The 19,383-nt window shown below is 47.9% G+C and overlaps 1 protein-coding gene across 1 annotated transcript in view; it reads right to left on the bottom strand.

Moving 5' to 3' along the window:
* The window catches only part of ITGA2B (integrin subunit alpha 2b), a 298,569-nt gene extending 279,705 nt beyond the window's left edge, over positions 1-18,864 (bottom strand). The window contains exons 1-2 of the mRNA XM_078645167.1: positions 18,784-18,864; positions 17,844-18,107 (exon numbers count right to left, since the gene is read on the bottom strand). The gene's annotated coding sequence lies outside the window, so the exon portion shown is untranslated. The remainder of the gene's footprint in view (positions 1-17,843; positions 18,108-18,783) is intronic.
* Positions 18,865-19,383: the final 519 nt, after the last annotated feature.

The following is a 19,383-nucleotide window of genomic DNA, read 5'->3' as shown; positions in this document are numbered from 1 at the left end:
AAAAGGCCAAACTACAAGGCCCACAATGCAGCGAGCACATGGTTGAAGAAATCTAAAATAGAAGATGGTATCCTCTTTTCTGAGGAGGGAAGAGAGGCCATCACACGCTGTACTGTGTGATGGCCGACCAAAATGCTCTCTGAGTAAAATCGCTGGAAAGAGCTAAACATACAAAGGAGGGACTTTTACAGAAATGCACCAATAACAAGCCATCATTTCTGAATGCCACAGATAGTAATCAATGGCAATCAGTGGGTTTGCCAAACCCTACAGAAGAGATCTAACAGGTCGATCGAAGCTCGACCTAAAAAGGAGGGTCGAATACTTTTCACCACTGCAATCACAATTGTTTTTACATTGAGATGTCCTAGGGTGATCTGGGCTGCAGAAGCACAGAGAATCAGGAGAACCGTAGGGGGTAGAGACTGGAGCTGCTTGTGTCTGCAGAGAGAAATCCGAGAGCTACAATAGCACTTTTGATGCTGAAAACCATGTCTTTACTGAAACTGTGAGCAGTGGAAAAGAAACAAAAAGCTTGCTTTACTTCCTCTGCTCTGAACAAGTTTACTCTGCCTTTCCAGCTTAACTTTGATTCCTTTTGTTCTGCACATAACTCTTTGAAATGCCTTCTCTTGCTCAAAGTTTTATTGGCACAGGAAAAGCTTTTTTAATGTACTCCGTTGATGATTTCACAGGTGCTCAGCTCGGAGGGAACATGGCTAACACTATATGCACATTCTGCACACTGACCTTGCCAATTTCACCATCATCACTCATTTGCTGACTATAGAGCCCCATTCACCAAACGACAAGCAGGTGAGGCATTGAAACCAAGTCACCCCATTGATCCTGCCCGTGTGAACTAAGCCCCATTGATCCTGTCCTTGTGAACCAAGTGACCCATTGATCCTGTCCTTGTGAACTAGGATCCATTGATCTTGTCCTGACCCATTGATCCTGTCCTTGTGAACCAAGTGACCAGTTGATCCTGTCCTGGTCAACCAAGTGACCAGTTGATCCTGTTCTGGTCAACCAAGTGACCCGCAGATCCTATCCTGGTCAACCAAGTGACCCGTTCACTTGGTTCCTCACTGATTCTGTGTATCAGAATCAAAAATAAGGTTATCAGTGCTGAACTGTCGTTTATCTTCTTGTCATGCGCACCCACACTACACAGAATGCCTGTCCAACATTCCTACAAATCAGCTCACACTTTGTGATGGGCGCATATATATATATCATGGGTAATATTATGAGCGTGGTCAGTCTATCCATCCTAGAAAACTTTCATAGTAGCCTGCATATCTGTCCTAGGAACCTAAAACCCTAGAAACCCTGTCATACCTACCTGGTCCTAGTACCTGTCCCAGTGTGGCCTGCCCACCCGTGAATGCAGTTGTAACAAGTGGGTACCTAGCTTACAACCAAATACAGTATGTGGCATGTGCCCATTAAACTCATTTGAAAAGTATGAGGTGCCAATGTATACTACAAAACTATTCCCCGTGCCAGCCATGCCTGCGCCCCCTAAACATCTATCCACACAGCCTGGTCCGCAGAGAGCATTCAGAAGCCACAGTGGCCAGCTTGTAGTTTTCTAAATAAACCTTGATGCCTGCTTATGAGCAAATTAACAGTGGACCTCCAGTGTGACATGGGCTAAGTGCAGCCACAGGCTGACTCGGGTTCCAGGTTCAGCACAATCTGTGTTTCACCCTCAGAATTTCAAACAGGGCTGAAAGACTCAATAAGATAATGCAGTCGGCCTCATGTAGATGTTAACAAGTTTGGCAGGATCACAGAACCCAGTGGTATGCCAGAGATGAATGGGCAGGCAGAGGGGTGAAAGCTGGAGCTAAGATTATTTTGAGATGTCTAGAGAGGTGTAGCATCTTGCTACAAGTAAATACAGACACTTGTTGTGTTTCAACTGGAGCTTTATTATCTACATCCAGTGCCTTCCCTGTCCCTACTCTAACTGCCCTCATCCTGTCCCTACTCCGCCTCTTCCTGTCCCTGACCACCTAGCTCCTCCCACCCAGCTACTAGACTGCTAACACACAACATCTCCCCCTTCCTTAACAAAACTGATAACATATTCAATCATATCTCTTCAATGAGTCTCTTTGGTCGCTGAGCATTGCGGCGCGGCCTTACGTTCATTTCAACGGTGTCCTCTTCAGTCTGGGGTATATCCAAGTTATTCAGAGCCTCTGGATCATGTTGATCAGGGGTTCCAGGATCTGGTGACACAGTGGGGTCAAGCAATGATCCGGTCGAGTCCTGGGAGCACTTCTTAAAGTGAGACACGTTTCTCGTAACTCGGCGGTGGTCAGACTCCGCCGTCAGCATGGTGCCTTTCTGCCGAGTGACCAGTAGTGGTTCATCACGAAAACGACAGTCTGTTTTCTTCTGTTGGTCTTGTTTCACTAGTACATAGTCTCCTTCGTGCACAGAAGGTGATTTTGCTCTTCGCTTTGCGTCGGCATACGACTTCATCTTGTCCTTATTTCTCTTGTCCATCTCTGCCATCTCTAGATGGTTGCGGGTGGGTGATATAGCTCGCAGTGCTCCATCCCAGGTTGGGATTCAGTTTCTCATGGGGCGACCTAACATCAGCGTGGCAGGACACTTGCCAGTGGTCGAGTGGGGAGTTGTCCTGTAGGCCCTGAGGACCTCGTTGAGAGCGATCTGTAGGTCCTTCTTTTCGGCACAGGCCTGCTGAAATGTTTTCTTGATTGTGGCCATGAAGCGTTCAACGGCGCCGTTTGCTTGTGGCCAAAGAGGTGTGACTATGAAGGAAGTCCAAGTGTCGGGCATATGCTTCAAAGTCATGTCCATTGAAGGGAGGACCATTGTCTGTCTTCACCTCTCTAGGGACACCTCAGGTGGCAAATAATTCATCCAGCACCTTAAGAGTACTGGAGGCACCGGTGGAGGGTACGAACTGTGCGAATGGGAAGCGAGAGTACTCATCGACTATGACTATCACGTACTTGCCAGAAGACAATGGTCCGTAGAAGTCCACAGCAATTTCTTGCCATACTCCCGCCGGTAAGGGGGTCATTTGCAATGGGGCCGGGGGATCACCTTTGCTTGTCAGTTGGCACGGGTGACAGTCTTTCAGGGTGGATTCCACCATTTGGTCTAGTAGAGGAAACCACACATGCTCCCTGAGCGCTCGCTTCGTGGATACAACTACCCGGTGGCCTTCATGAGCAAGATCAATGACACCTTGCTGTAGAGTTCTGGGAATCACGATTCGCTGTCCCTGCAGTATGATTCCGTCTGAGGTCACCGACAGTTCTTCATGGACATGCCGGAATGCTTGCAGCTCGTGTTTGGTGTCCAGCTCACTGTCTTCATCCTGAGGGTCATGCCTCCACCTGTTGGCTCGAATCTTGCTGAGAACCTTTTGCAGGATGGTTGTCCTGTGCGGTGGCGTCTCGGATCACATCCATTGGAATGGCAGGAGGTAGCGCCTGGTCAGCTACGAAATGGATGTATTCCTCGGCAATCGAAGGGTGAGAGTTGGTTGACGCAGGTGGGTGTTGAGACATGTAGTCTGCTGGGTTTTCAGACTTTCCCGGCTTGTGTACGATCGTGAAGGTATACTCCTGAAGCCTCAGGCCCCACCTCTCAATTCTGGGGGGCATTTTTGCACGGGGGTTGCCGTAGATGGTGACTAGCGGCTGGTGATCCGTGATCAGGGTAAAGTGCTTGCCGTAGAGGAAGACATGAAAATGTTCACATGCCCAGACCACTGCAAGGCTCTCCTTCTCAGGCTGTGAGTACGCCTTCTCGGGGTTGGACAGGCTGCGGCTAGCATAAGCAACAATACGTCTCTGGTCAGAGTCATGGTCATATTGCGCTAAGATGGCCTCCAACCCTACGGGGCTGGCATCTACGGTGACTTCAGTCATGCGTCTGGAGTTGAAGTAGGAAAGCCTTTTGGAGGTGGAAAGGAACGCGCCGGGGGTGTTGAGCAACAGGCCTGATTTGCTTGTTAACATGTAGGTGTATCCGACGGTTCCTCAGCTTCCCTAGCCCAATGAAAAGGCGAGGAAAACGATTGACAATGTTCTGGTCATCACAGACTTTTAAGAGGATCTCCACGAGACGGAGGCGCTCCGCAGTCGGCAGGCTGAGCAAGCAGTCAGCCTAGGGACCTTTGATGACATGAATGACTGCGTCAATAGTGACGTTGTCATGTGCAAGTGTAGTCGGGAATTTGCCAAGATATTGCAGGGGTTTCTTTGACATCCAGGTGTAGACGAGTACAGGTGCATGAGCAAGCGACGGCTTGGGGCGCATCCTCTCGTACTCGGTGACAGGGATGTAGTTCAGCGAAGCTCCGCTGTCCATCACGAATTTGGTGTCGTGATTCCCTACTTTGATGTGCAACCGAGGGTACTTCTTCAATTGATCTGGGTCTGCGATCATGTTTGCATAGTGCTTCGTGTATTCGGAGCCTCGAGATGAAGATCTGGAGCTCCGGGACGGGGATCTGCGGTCCCATCGCGATCTGTGCGACACCCTGCTGGAATGAGGTGAGCTGGAGGACCCTGCGTCTGTGTCATTGACGGCTCTAACGTGGTGCTTTCTGGTGTCCGATCGGGACGACCTCCCAGTTCCACTTCGCCTTTCTTTGTTGTATTCGCCACACATTGCTTCGAAATGGTTTGTACGACCACACTTTCTGCACCGCTGGCCCATGGCAGGGCAAACATCCACGTGAGGGTAGTCATATCCGCACCTGAAGCATCTCCTTGCCCTTTCAGGTTTCTTCTCTCTTCGGCCGGTTTCCCGCCTCCTGTGATCTGAGCGCCTCGAGCGAGACGACGGTCGCGATGTCCACTGACTGTCTCTCGAGCGTCTTCGCCCGCCACCCCGGTCTTGAACTCGATGTGCTTGCTCATTGCTCACTTTGCGTCCCGATTCAATGGTGGCAGCATGCTCTTCAGCTTGATCGTAGACGCGAGTCAGTTCCTCAATGTCTTCCAGTTCTTGTGGCTTTCTCAGCAGTCGTCTCCTGAGGGATTCTGAGTGGCACCCCTCTATGATCTGAGATTTGATGGCGGCGTCGGTTGAAAAATTGTCGAAGTCGCAGTGCCTCGATAGTCGCCGCAGTCGAGTGATGAATGTGCTCATTGCCTCGTCTTTTCCTTGACGTGCCTGATGGAAGGCATGGCGCTTGTAGTCCACATTCTTTTTGTGGAGGAATCTCTTGTTTAGTGCGTCGCGCACTTTGTCATACGTTCCGGTGTCTGCGGCAGGGAGATCCTTGATCAGTTTACTGATTTCACGCCCAGCTAGATTCCGGAGAGCTATCAGCTTGTCCTTGTCAACAGTCACTTTGGATCCTTCGAGGTAGTCCTCGAAGTCTTCGAGCCATTCCTGCCACTTGGGGCCCATGCTTCCACCTGTTGTTATGGTGACTGGTTCTGGGGCCCTCAAATGTGATCCTCCTGCAAAGAGGGGCTTGACGTCATCTCGCCGCGGTGATAGCGACATTGTGGGACCACAAACGTTAGTGTTGGAGACTTGTCGATGCTTGTTTGTACCTCTTCTCGCCAATGCTTGTTATTTGCTCTCGTCAATGCTTGTTTGTCTCTTCTCGCCACTGCTTGTTCATTTGTTTTTGACAGTGCTTGTTTCTTTCTGGTTACCAATGCTTGTTTCCTTATCGTTACCAATGCTTGTTTTTATTATGTTCGCCAATGCTTGTTGCTGAACTTGGTTCGCCTGACCTCAAAATGGCCGCCTACAGTTTGCACAGGGAGGCTGTCCCAAAAGTTGCCTGACTCAAAGATGGCCGACGTAGTTGTCTGCAGGCACTACTTTCTCTCTCTTCACTCGACCCTGTTTCTTCACACAGGACTCACCGGCAGTCGCTTCCAGGGTCGACACACTCCAGATTTGGCTCCCTTTGGTCTTCGCCACCGTCAGGTGAGGTTGGGGTGGGCTCCCGCCTTACTTTGCAGGGTCCCGCGTTTTTTTTGCGACAGCGTGCCAACACTCACGCATCAGGCGTGAGGTTTTCCGACGTCGGGCCGCACTCGGGCTCAAATTTCCCCGCGCTCGACAGCGCTTGGCAGGAGACCTTCGTGGGGGCAGCAGGCCTTCGTGGGGGCGACGTCCTCCACCCCAAGGCACTTTTCTTTCACTTTTGGGGCTTGGCAGAGTCGGGGTGGGCTCTCGACTTCTGCATGCACAGTGCTCACCCGTTTTGCACGCTTCACGCGTGAGTCGCGCTTCGGCGCGAACAGCGTCTCCTCTTCGAGCGATTCAACGCTCGGTGTTTCGGCTCCCTCTTGGGTCCCTCTCAACTGCGGGGAGGGATAGGGTCACCTGCTGCTGGTTTCTTCATCAGGCAGCAACTCTGCACAGCCGCGTTTTCTCCTTTTCGGCGCTGCACGGGACAGGGCACTCTCGTGGGTCTTGTGGGCTGCTTTCATGCCCATCCCACCCTCGTCGCCAGTTGTAGCATCTTGCTACAAGTAAATACAGACACTTGTTGTGTTTCAACTGGAGCTTTATTATCTACATCCAGTGCCTTCTCTGTCCCTACTCTAACTGACCTCATCCTGTCCCTACTCCGCCTCTTCCTGTCCCTGACCACCTAGCTCCTCCCACCCAGCTACTAGACTGCTAACACACAACAAGAGGAAAGATATAATTGAGTACAAGGCTTTGTCTTTAATTCTGACTCACAGATGTGCATCATGACGGCAGGGGATTAATTGTACCAAAAGTGGTTGCAAAGTATGGGGGGTCACGATCCTATTCTGGTACATTTGTGTCGTAAAGTCATCCGATGTGGCGCTGATGAAGGTTTTAGGCCTGTGGGGGAGGGATGATGACCAGACTTCTTTTTGGAGTCCCTGGGCTCAATGTATTTATTAAGTGCATGAACGCTGACCTTTCAATGAGCATACACAGGTCTGGCCATTTGCAAGTGATCTAGATTTGTCTAGGTCACTCGATCCAAGCATGGAGTTCTTCAAAAGTTGTTTTTATACATGTGGGTTTCACAGTATCAAGGATGATTCTCTGTATAAAGGTTGAAATTGCTTCAAGCCACTGAGGAAGCAGAGTAGAACTTTAGGAGCTTTTTGAAGTTTGCTGGAGGGAAAGGAACAGCTGAAGATCTTAGTTTGCAGCACAATGCACAAAGTTTGAAGACGCCCGAGTTTGATAAATCAGAGAAGAACTAGAACAGTGAAAGATGATTGTGAAGCAAGTGCTAAAGAAGGGTGCTGACATTTTGCCAGAATGGGCATATGTGTGACCAGTCAAGAGCCACAGCACTGTTGAAGATGTGGCTGACCATCATATTCGAAATAGTGAGTGCAATTGATGCTGCAGTGCTTGGATCTGAGTAGGAATTTCAGACAGGACTTTGAGAATTCCTTGAGCTGGATAGACAGCATCAGAGGCATTGGTAGTGCCTCCTTTGTATTTCTATTTGATATTCTGTAGTAAAATAGTTATTTAAAACTATGTTTTAATTTTTTGTTTTCATATAGATACACAAACCAACAGAGACATTACAGTCTCACACTTCATACATCACTGCCAAGATATAGTTGTTAATAGAATAGTAGAGTTTTATTTTGAGATGCTTAACACACCACGTAGGACACACGAGTACACCATATGTGAAAAAAGAACACAACAAACCTCGCATGTCACCCTTTTATCTATTACCGCAGACTAGGAGTTTGGCCCTGTGTCACACCAAGGTCTCCCTCTAGGGACCCCAACTCATAATGGGCCCTCCATAATCCCCCTATCTTGTAAAACCTGCGGGGACAACCCCTACTACAGTGCGTCACTTTTTCTGCTGCCATGTAAAGGTCCATCCTTCACTTCCATTCTTACATGGAGGGTACCTCTGATGCACCACAGTACTTGGTGACGTCTCCCTTGGCCACCACCAAAGCCAATGACCTGAAAAGCAAGTGAAAATGAAGGAGATCCACGTCACTGCGGATCTCCAACAAGACAAACCTCGGTTCAAGCAGGAGAGAGACCCCCAAAATGGTGAAGAGTTCCTGGAGGATCGCTGTCCAGTATGATTGTATGCGGAGACAGTCCCAGAGCCTGTGAATAAAAGTGCCCATAGTGGCATCAAAGCGCAAGCAGTTCGGGGTAGACGCCTTCCCAAAAGTATGTAGCTTGTGATGATCAAATAGACCCTGTGGAGTATTTTGACCTGTATCACACATAGACATGATTTGATAGCTACCTCGCACAGGTTCATCAATGCCGCCTCCCAGTCTATGTCTTCAAATTCGCCCACATCCTGTTGCCACCTCCCACTTAACTAGCCCAGGGTTTCAGGCATGTTGTTGTTAATCTTTCTATATGTGGCGGAGATTGCTCCTCTCCCCAATTTGTCCGATAATATTCGTCCCTCTAACAGAGCATATGTGGGTTGCTCTGCCCCTACTATCCCTTCAGTGTGACAGGCATGCCTCAGCTTGGCGTACTTTAGAAATTGTGTTGGGTGTATCAGGTATTCCTTCTATAATGAGGAAACCCACCTTAGAAATACCTATGGAATCCCACAGTTCAAAGCCTTGCAATTTCACAAGCTCCCGCAGCCAGTACGCTTTCCAGAGGGGCGATTCTCTAGTGATCTTATGAGCCCATCCGAGAACCTTCGTGGGTTTACTCCACGCGGCCAGTGCGACCAATGTTTGCGGTGGCATCGCCTGAGAGCCCCTCCCTCCGTCAAGATAATGTAGATGGGGACTGTGTTCCAACAGAGCAGTTCAAGGCAAAATGTAGGGTTTTCCCATAGTGCATAGATCCAATTATTTATATTTATAAGATAAGCTGCCCAGTTGTATCCATCAATATCCAGGCGCGCGAGCCCTCCATTGTATTGATTACGTTGTAGTGTTTTGAGCGAACTTCTTGGGTAGCGCTCATCCCATAGCAGGGTCCTCAGTTCTCCATTGATCGTATCAAACACCCTCTGGGAGACTGGATAGTTGGTTTTCTGGAGCGCAGAGAGGAACTTGGGGAGTGTAATCATTTTGAATAGGGCCGCCTATCCCATCAGGGTGAAAAGCAAGCTCCTCCACCTTGCAACGTCAGCCAGAAAAGCAGAGAGAACCCTACCCATGTTACAACCAGACCGGAGTTCCCCCTGTGATGGTACAAAAGTCCCCAATTCTAGGAAACCATCTTCGGCCACCCTCAGAACACGTGGCAATGGCAGTGGGTCCGAGAGGCTGCTTCTGCAGTATCATAGTTGATTGTATAGTAGCTTCTCAACTGGTTGGTAAAGCACAGAGTTGGACGGTATACCATTTTTGGCCACATTTCGGACTCTTTTTTCCATTAAAGAGAATGCTTCTTTTGAAGAAGATGAGGACTTACTAACATATGCAGGGTGGAAGTAGCATGATTTGTCCCACAGTCTGACAAATATGCAATGGGTCTTCTTGTTCATGTCAGTCTTTTGGGAAGCAGCAGGAGGGAGACCTGGATGGTGTAGCTGTCAGAACAGAGAATTAGGTACAGTTTAGAACTCACGTGGCTTGAGGAGAAAATATTGGATCCCGGTTAAGGCCAACTGATTGGGTAGGCCTGCTGTTAGGAGCCTCCAGAAAGGGCATTGTTTGGTTTGCCACAGTTCTATCTGGTTGGACAAACCAGATATTGAATACACACGGGATAATCAAGGAAGAGCAAATGAAAACAACTCGCAGGTACCATGAGAACTCATAACTAAGATTTATAGACAATAGCAGGCCCACGGGCTCTTTTGTTTGGTTGATTCCGGGGAACCACTTATGGCCAAGAGGGATTACTTCATGCACAAATATGCTAGCATCGCCCCCCCGAAAGGCCTCAGTGATGAAGAGAAGTTCAGGACGGAATTCAGTGAGAAGATCATTTTAATAAAAAAAAAAATTATATTTTGAGTGTTTTATATAGCGCTGGCTAGACCCGTAATCAGAGCGCTTTATATAAGGTTCCACAGGAATTACAAAATAACATCATTTACAAGTTACATCAGTTACTAGAAAAACAATTCAAAAGCGTAGAAGACAAAATAAATGAAGCTTAGAAGGGTAAGGGGGTGGGGTAAACGGGTAGGAGGTGGGTAGGAGGTAGATAGGATGGAGAGATGAAAGGAAAGTCTGCCCAACGTCTGGCTGGGTAGGTGACGGCCGAGGAGGAAGTCCACAGCCCATCTTCTCTTTAGCTATCGGGTAGCTCCACCGGGCAACAGCCAAACAGCTAGGTCTCAACGGGAAAACAATTAAAGAGCAAAGAGGAGGGGAAAAAAAACAGAGCGGGGAAGAGTTGGAAGTCCAGAGGAAGGAGGCATCTGCGGAGGAGAAGACGAGACACATGTCCGAAGACCGGCTGGGTAGGTGACAGCTAAAGCGGTGTGCCAGAGCCAGTCTCCCCTATACCTGTCGGAGCAGCTCCACCGGGGATCGGCCATGCGGTTCGGACTCCTCCGGCAGAGGGTGAGGAACAGGGGTAGGTCGTGGTTGTTGATCACTGTGGCTCTGAGACAGGGGGTTTTCAGCCACAAGGCTTGGCCATGTGAGATCAGTGGTGGACATTTTAGGGTCAGGCGCTGGGTGTTGTTCAGGTCCCTGTTGTTAAAAGACAGGCCACAGATGTAACCTTGACCATAAACCATCTGGGGGGGAAAACACAAGCAACAAGGGTTTGTAGCAAACTGTCATGTATTATACTAACAGATCTGTGGGTGCAGTACACTGCTCAAGCAACAATATCTAAATAGTTGTGGTCCCGTTGCATGCATCCAAAGTTTGTCCGTCAATCCAATGACCTTGCTCTTCCCCTATCCTCACAGTCTCTGAATATGAGATTATAATGATTAGGCAACCTTAAAGAGTGGACTAATGAAACTCAAGTCTGCAGTTTAGTCTGACGGAGAGTATTCTTTCCTTTATAGCTCACCGTAATGAGCTACAAGGCCTACTTACTGTGTGATAGATGTGAGAAGATTCCCTTGCACTGTGGGCAAAGAGAAACAGGACATAGAGATGGGGCCAGAAACATCTGCCTGCCTGGACATGTGTGGGTTGGATGCTGTGTTTGGATGAGACACTTCCCTTAAAACCCAGCCTTTTCACTATTGTGTGCTCCCCCCATTGAGTCAGAAGGTCTGGATTTTTTTACTTATTACTCTTTGGTGCCCTCAGCGTGCATAGCTGGGTCATCTGGCACTGGCCCTTTGCATTTCACAGCTTTGTGTTGTCACCACCAGTTGGTTGGTCAAGTTGGTTGCTTGTTGTTGTAATGTGACTTGGTTTCTGCTCAGGCATTGTTAGCATTCTCGCATGTGCACGCGTGTGAGTGTTCCTTTCATTCACTCATGTGCTGTACATTCTGTGCTTGCCATAATGTCCATGCTATAGACATTCTGTTTTCCTTTGAAACATGCTTCAGCGTGAGGGCAGCTTTGTTCTGTTAGAAGATGCATGTTTCCCTTCAAATCTGTTAAGCTTTATTTATACTGCTGAGACTCACAGTTGAGTCAGTTGCTCCTGGATTTGATTGCTGCCAGACCTGCTGCTGTGGGCTTCTTGGTCAACCTCGTTGCCAAAATGTGGTACTGGACTTCCAGGAAAACGGCACAACAGCAAGAAACAGGAGAATGGCAATCCAGTATATTTAAAAGTAAAAGAGTATTTATGCAGCAATCAGCCGCTCTGTGTTTTCGCAGGGCAGGTGGCAACCCCACTCCACTCTTAAAGGGGAATAGAGATCCACTTGCAGGCGGGTCTAGTCAGTGACTGCACCCGCCTGCAAGGGGATGTCTTGGATATCCATAGGTCCCCCTTTATTCCCTGCAGAGGGCTGCTTTTAGGTGGCGCACTGTCAGCGCTTTCGGTATGTATATACAGAAGGTATTGCAGAAGTGTCTGCAGCCCCTTCTGTAATACCAAAGTGGCCCGAGACGCGCAAATCAATTGCAAATGCCAGTTGCGCCCCCGGGGCACTTTATGTAATATGGCCCTAGGGCGGGCAGTACTAAGGGCACACAGAAGATCAGAGCATGAGGACTACATTACCTAAAAGGATCATGAGGAGGAGGACCAAAATCAGGGCTAAGTTGGTCATGAAGATCAGGACCTAGGGGAACAGGGCTCGGATTACCAAGTGGTACACAGCAATCATTACAGTTAGCAAGGCCATGGTGAAGAGGATTGGATGTAAGAAGGCCAACCAGAATCTTGAAGACCAGAGGGACTAGACAGTGGTGGCCAGGAGGACCAGGACTAAAATGACAAGGCTCAAGAGATCCAGAACAATGAGAACTTGGATCACGAGGACCTAGATTAAAGGCTGAAGTACCAGTAGGACTAAATAGACAAGGAACTGATCCAGGAGATTCGGGACAACCCAAACCAGGAGGACATACACTATTGGCGCCAAGAAATGAGTAGCAAGATGGATCAGTTCAGCGGTACCAAGGCTTGGGGGCTGATGGTGAGGAGAACCAGGACGATGTGACCAGGACTAAAAGGGCCAGAACGAACAGGATCAGATAGACCAAGGCTGGGGAACCAAGAAGCACCATGATGGCCAAAAGGCATAATTTATAATACAAGTAAAAAGGAGAAGAAGGTCCAGGGCGCAGACTACCAAGTGGAGCAGAAAGACCAGGTCCTGGAGGTAGCAGGACCAGGGTGAGGAAAATCAAGAGTCCCAGAACAGCCAGTGCCAGAAAGACTAAGGGGACAGGACCTGGATGTTCAGGAGGACCAGTACCAAAATAATGAGGCTCAGGAGGACCCAAAGAGAACTAGGACCAAGAGAGCCCAGACCATTGGGTGCAGTGCCAGAAGGACAATGAGCACAAGGCACAGGACCATGAGGACACTGATGATCTAAACTAGGAAGACAAGGGCTAAGAGGGCATGGCCTAAGAGGACCAGGACACAAGAGGCCAAGTAGACTGAAGAGACCAGCAGGACCGGGAACTAATATACTAGGGATCGGATGATCAGGGTGAGAAGGATCAGAAGGGCCAAGTCAAATGGACATGGGTCAAGATGATCAGGAACGAAAAGGAAGAGCTAGGAGAAGTGGCCTTAAAGTACCGGGGTGGCCAGGAGAACCAGCACGAAAAGGATTAGGCATGCAAAGACCCGAACAAGGAGGACCAGAAACAAAAAGATCAATCCTATTGGGCAGAAACCAGGAAGAGAACATGGACTGTGCGGATGAGGAATAAGAAGACCATTGCTAGTCAAACCATACTGACAGGGTGGAAGACTAGGAGAACAGGAGCTGAAGAATCAAGAGAATATGGCCAGGCAAACAGAGCCAGCAGGACACGAGCTAAAAAGACCAGGGCAAGGAGTACCAGTGGGACCACAAACAAGAGGAATAGGAAGCTCAAGTAACATAGGTACAAGAGTATCAGGACCTGGAATAACAGGACAAGCATGACCAGGATGAGGAGGAAATGGAGGACCAGGACAAAGAAAACCAGGATGACAGGAGCAATGATGACCATGTTGGGTGGCTAAGAACAGGATGACCTTAACACGGAGGATCAGAACAAAGTGAACAAATTAGCTCAGGATGACAACAAACAGGAGGACCAAGGCCTGACATGTTGGAGGAGGACCCGGAGATCAAGTCAGGTCAGAAGAAGTTGGACTAGGACCAATAAGTACAGGGACCATATGGGGGAGAAATAGGTGGCCTAGAAGAATCAGAATGGGCAGGAACAGGGCTAAGAGGACCAGAGAGGTTCGAACAAAGAGCATGATGTTCCAAGTGGAGCAGCAGGATTAGGAACTCGGGTGTTAAGATCGGGTTGGTGAGGAGAAGAGGAGCCAGGACAACCGTTGCCATGAAGACCAGTGGGACTAGACCAGGACCAAAATGACCAGGCCCAGCCCAAGATGATCTAATATGGAGGGCCAGGATCAGTGGAAGCAGTACCAGGTGTACTACTATTGACAAGGACCAAAGCAAGGAGAATCAGGGTGGGCCAAACCAGGAAGACTAGGCACACCAGTCCTAGTAGAACCAGGACTACAGGACTAGGTGGATAAGGACCCAGCAGACCAGCAGGATCATGATCAGTAGAACCAGGTTCAGATGGCACAGGAAGAACAACGAGCAAGGCCAGGAAGAACAGGGCCAAGAAGGACTACAACCAAGTGCACCAGATTCAGGAAACATGTACCAGTGTGACCTGAACTAGTTGGGCCAGGGACAGGATGATGATTAAAAGGACCAAAACAACCCAGAAAAGCAGAATTTGGAACAGGACTAGCAGGGGGACCAACGCCTAAAGGCTTAGAAGGATCTTGAAGAGAAGGGAGCTGGAAGACATCTATGTGATTCTAGCATGTGTATATTTGAACATCCCTTTTAAAAAATAGTTCTTATACATGACTCTTATTCAGCTCACCCAAAGAATCCCCCACCTCTTCAGGGCACATATAGCACTGGTAACTATTTGCTGAAAAATCAGAGCATGCAAAGTGATTAAAACGTCAATACTGTTAAACTCTGAGTGATAGAAGACGCTGTCTGATGCTGGCATAGTAGTCTGTGGGGTGATGTGGGGGCAGAGGAACTGAAACTTGGCAGAGGAGTTTCAAGGTTGATGGGTAAAAATGAGTGTGGTCTGGGTAGGATGGTAGAAAGGGTTGGAGAAAATCATATAGCTGAAGTCAGGGGAAATGATTTTGGGGTCAGAGGACTATAGCAATCAATGAAGGGGAGCTCACAACCATAAGGCGGCTTGGATGAGCAGAAGAAGAGCTGATGGAGCTCCAGATAGATCATCTCAGAAAGCCCAGAGAGAGATTCTGTGTGACCCACAGATCTTTGCCATTACATTCTATGGGCATGTATTTGCAGTGGATACGTAGCAAGTGCTTAGTAGTAAGACTCGTGTGATGAAAATCTAAGTGCATAGAACAGTGGGATTCATTTTGCATGATGTGATGGTGAGTAAACACAGCTCCCCTGCACAGTGGACATGTATTGACTGCATCCCGATGGAGGGTGGCGACCCAGAACAGAAGTGAGAGAGAATGGAGAAAAGGATATCCAAAGAAATTCTTTGAGGTCCTTTTTAGTAAGAGTCTGCGGATTAGTTGTTCCTGAGTGATGACATAGGGTAGATTGTAGGTGTAAGAGGTAGGTGAGAGGTTTCTCGTGTTAAAAGTGTCAACATTTCTAAGCAGGGCTGCCTATTTGTCTGTGCCTGACAACTGCCCAGGAAGACAGAGTTCTCATGCATCCTGGGGTCTCCAACCAGTAGCTTGTGAGCTACTGTTGCTCTCCTTTGTGCAGCCAGGGCCGGCTTTAACACTGGCTACGCCCTGTGCAACAATGTCTGTTAGCGCCCCCCATCCAATGGCCACCTCTACCACGGATTCCCTAACTAGCACCCTTTAACAGTGCCCCTCATGTGTCCATAACCACTGTCTCCCAGATCAATTCAGTTTTATAGCACCACTCATACCAGTGTAAGGTGTCAAAACACTTTACATCACACACACATATGTATGTAAATCAGTGTGTAGGAAATGTAATATCAGACTACAGGGTGTAGGAGTGACATGCCATCGATACTCGTAGGCAATAAAGTTTAAGAGACCTCATTCTGGAAAAGCACAAATTCAGAATGTAAAATGTAACATCATTGTTTGGTGTTCTCTTTTCTACCCATATGAACCCTTTTCGCAAGATTAGGATGATGAAAGACGGGGCAAAAAACAGATAGCTCTAACATATACCATGCAGTTTGCATGCAGCTCTTTCATGACAGATAAGAGCTCAATGTTCTATATTAAGATTTTGACTTAAAAACAACAAATTACAACAAGCATTGGCATAGCCAATAGGTCTCGCCTTTGAGACCTTATAAGTGTTTAGCCATGCAACAGTTGATGTTGTTGCACCAAGGATATTGTGCTGCATTACTAAATACTATAAGGTCCCAAAAGCAAGACCTATTGGCTATGGCAATGCTTGTTTTGTGTAGCGCCCTACCTACGAAAATTCTTACACTGTGCGTTGGTTCCAAAAATTAACACCACTTCGAGGCAGGCTCATAGTTCATTGTTTTCTCAAATGCAGAGTACCCTTTCATAGGTTAATTGATTTATTTTACATGTTTGATGCTAAAAAGAAAGGGATGGGTTTAGATAAAGCACATTTCAAGCCCAATTTACTGAGGAGCGAATAACTTCCACAAAATGCATAATTTTCCAGCATTAGGCAAACCAGAAGCCAAAATATAAGTCGAACAAATGTTGTCCTGGAGTTTCAAAATTCATGAGCCAGTGAGTTTCCTATGTCAATACAGAAGTATAAATCTGTGAGAGTTGAGAGGTGCGGAAGATTTAGGGGCGTAGCTAGAGCTTGTGGCGCCCGGGGCTATCCTTTAGATTGCCGCCCCCGTGGGGGCGGGAGGTATGGGGGGTTGGGTGCTGGGGAAAAAGGACGGCGAGCACTTGAAAGAGGTCCGAGAGACACGTAGTATTACCGCTAACAGCAATTATTTTCTTACTTTTGGTCCAGCCGCACCTCCGGCTTAGCTGGGAGACAGGGTGGTGCGCTTGTGTATAAAAATGTACCTTGACATCAGGACATCAGTAACTGTATTTAGTGTAGACCGCTCAGTGGGCTATTGCTTTTGCGATAGAGATCATTTTCTTACTTGTGGTTCAGCCGCACCTGCGGCTGAGCGGGAAGACAGGATGACAGACTTAGACATGGGTGTAAAAGCCCCTGCTTGATAGTTACTTGTGTAGCAGCAGTTTTGACTCTCCATAAAATTGTGCATATAGGGTTAAAATGCATGCTGCAAAGATCAGCTGCTTTGCACCTGTTTCTGGTATTTATAGGTTTCCTTCATCTTTATTGAGTGATTTTGCCAGTGAGAAAGTGTCACTCCTCATAGCTGCCAAGGTTTCAGATTGCTATGAGTGACATTTTCATAATTTCTGTGTAATTATGAGTGACATTCCAACGACTATGAGTGACACTTTCCCGCAAGAAAAATGAAGCAGTGAAGACGATGGAATCATACAAATGTCAGAAATTACACATTTGAGCATAGCTGCTAATGTTTCAGATTGCTTATGTGTGAAATTTCATAGATTCAGTGGATTTACGAAACGAAAGACATTTAACAACTAAATGTATGACAGTTAGAGCTACACTTTCTTGCGGCCAAAATCATGCAATGGAGTCCATGAAAACAGACACATTTCGAAAACCACACTGATTTGAGCAATAAGAAAGTCCAACTCAGTAGCATGTGCTTTTAAAGCAATTATTTAATTTTTAAATAATCAGCACCCACCACCCCAACCTCAGCTTCAGGTGTGGCTGAACCACAAAAATCTAAGGGTTCTCTGTGACAAAAGAATGAACCCACTGAGCTATCTACATATAATACAGTTCATTACAATACAATATGCTGGTAACTTTATTTGCAGTATGCATATAAACTCTCTGCTCTACTTAATAGTGAGTGAAAACAGCCACGAGACAAAAGTCTGACACAGACAGCTCTCTCCAGCATGGATATTAATTATCTGCCTTATCTCTGACTAAGCAAGTCTCATGCTGCTTGTAGTACCACTGTCAAGCCAAGATATTAAACCCTTTAACTAAACTAGCAGTTTTGATGATTTATTAGTACAGAAAAACTCGGAGATGGCCTGCATTTACAGCACAGACAACTGTAGTGTACCCATTTACAAGGCGCTATGCTGTGCTGGAGTCCCTACACCATTTTCTTAATCAACATTTTGAATTTCAAGAGCGGATTATTAAATTAATATCTGACTTACCTGGTGTGGTCTCTTGATAGAATGATCCACTGAGAGGAGCTGCCTGCGTGTCACAGCAAGATCGTTAGCCTGTCTCTTAAGAGTCAGACAGCGAGCCGTCCTGCACTGTATCCTCAAGCTGTGCCACCTGCTCTCACTACGAGACTCTACGAGGAAGTGCTGCTCTCTCTGGATGTGGTCTACTTGACCATGTGCAGGGCTGTCACAAGAAGGAGGCAGGCAGGCTCTTTCCCCGGGCCCCTGGCTTTTTAGGGCCCCAGGCTTCTACAACATCAAATATTTAAATATTAGAAATCATAGATGACATGTTCCTCTGTGATGCAGCTAGCACAGCAAGACCCCTATGGGTTTACAAATACTATGGGGTAATACTACCTCTACCCAGCATTCATGTTCCCTAAATTACAAGCTGGTGAATCCGGGACACTAGTTGGGCTCTGACTGCCTGGGCAGGGCATAGAAACAGGATAGTGTTGAGGTCATGAGGCGAACAGGTGATGATCAATTCTCGAACACCGGCTGCAGAGGAACAGCAATTAATTCCTCGGTGCCTTGGGGGCCGGCTGGCGGGCAGGAAGTTGAAACATCCTGTCACATCATGGGACAAGGGAAGGAGGACCTGATAACACCCAGGAACTTCTATAAAAGTAGGTTTGGGGCTAGTTTGTTTTAAATAGCTTCTTTTGCATTATAAAGCATTCCTTCAAAATTGCAATGCAGTAGCTGCGTCTCCTCAATCCTTTGTCTGTGCACCGACCCGATCCTCCCGTAGAGAGAGAGAGAGAGAAACTGGCACACCAGCCAGCCGTCGGGGGAAAGTAGGGAAACGTGTGAATGCCCTGCCACCTTATACATTTATATTATAAAAAACAATGCGCTGCACTTTCCACTGCCTGGTAGTACGGCGCTTTAGAAATCACACGAGCGCACTTAGGCTTACCAGAGAGAAATTTTAACAACGTGCGCAGTGATAAGATCAGTGCCTGCTGCGCCGTGATTTATTTTAACTCTAGCAGCCCTCCTACCGCCGCCTGTAACTGCGTCACAACGTCATGAACGTGGTGGTGATTAATCATGCTGAGGCGCATGTCCGTTGAATTTCTGTCATATTGTAGGATCGCCGCGGCGGCCTTTATAATTTATTAGGGTCTGGACTCTGTGTTCACAAATAAATTATAAAGGCCGCTGCGGCCGCAACGGGCCTCCACTGCCGCGGCCGCCTCTGAAATTGTGCCGCCTGGGGCGGACCGCCCCCCTCGCCCCCCCCCTAGCTACGCTGGTGGGAAGATTTGTACTTTTGCACGAGTACCATTTACGAAATCTGCCCTGGTGGCAATGACGAGGCAAACCCATTTCTCACCTAACAGTGCATCAAAAATTGCCTTGTTCCCAACCTGGAGGAAAGGGCGCGAGCTGTCCGCTCCACGTCTGCCTCGAAAAACGTGCGTGGTTGATACTGCGCGGCGGGGCTGCATCGCCCTGTGGAGGAAAGGATGAAGGGGATATTTCAGTCGTAGAAATACTGCCTTCAGCATGCCGG

This window comes from Lissotriton helveticus, chromosome 5_1 (assembly GCF_964261635.1).
Source record: "Lissotriton helveticus chromosome 5_1, aLisHel1.1, whole genome shotgun sequence".
Taxonomy (NCBI): domain Eukaryota; kingdom Metazoa; phylum Chordata; class Amphibia; order Caudata; family Salamandridae; genus Lissotriton; species Lissotriton helveticus.
This window is presented reverse-complemented; position numbering and strand designations above follow the sequence as displayed.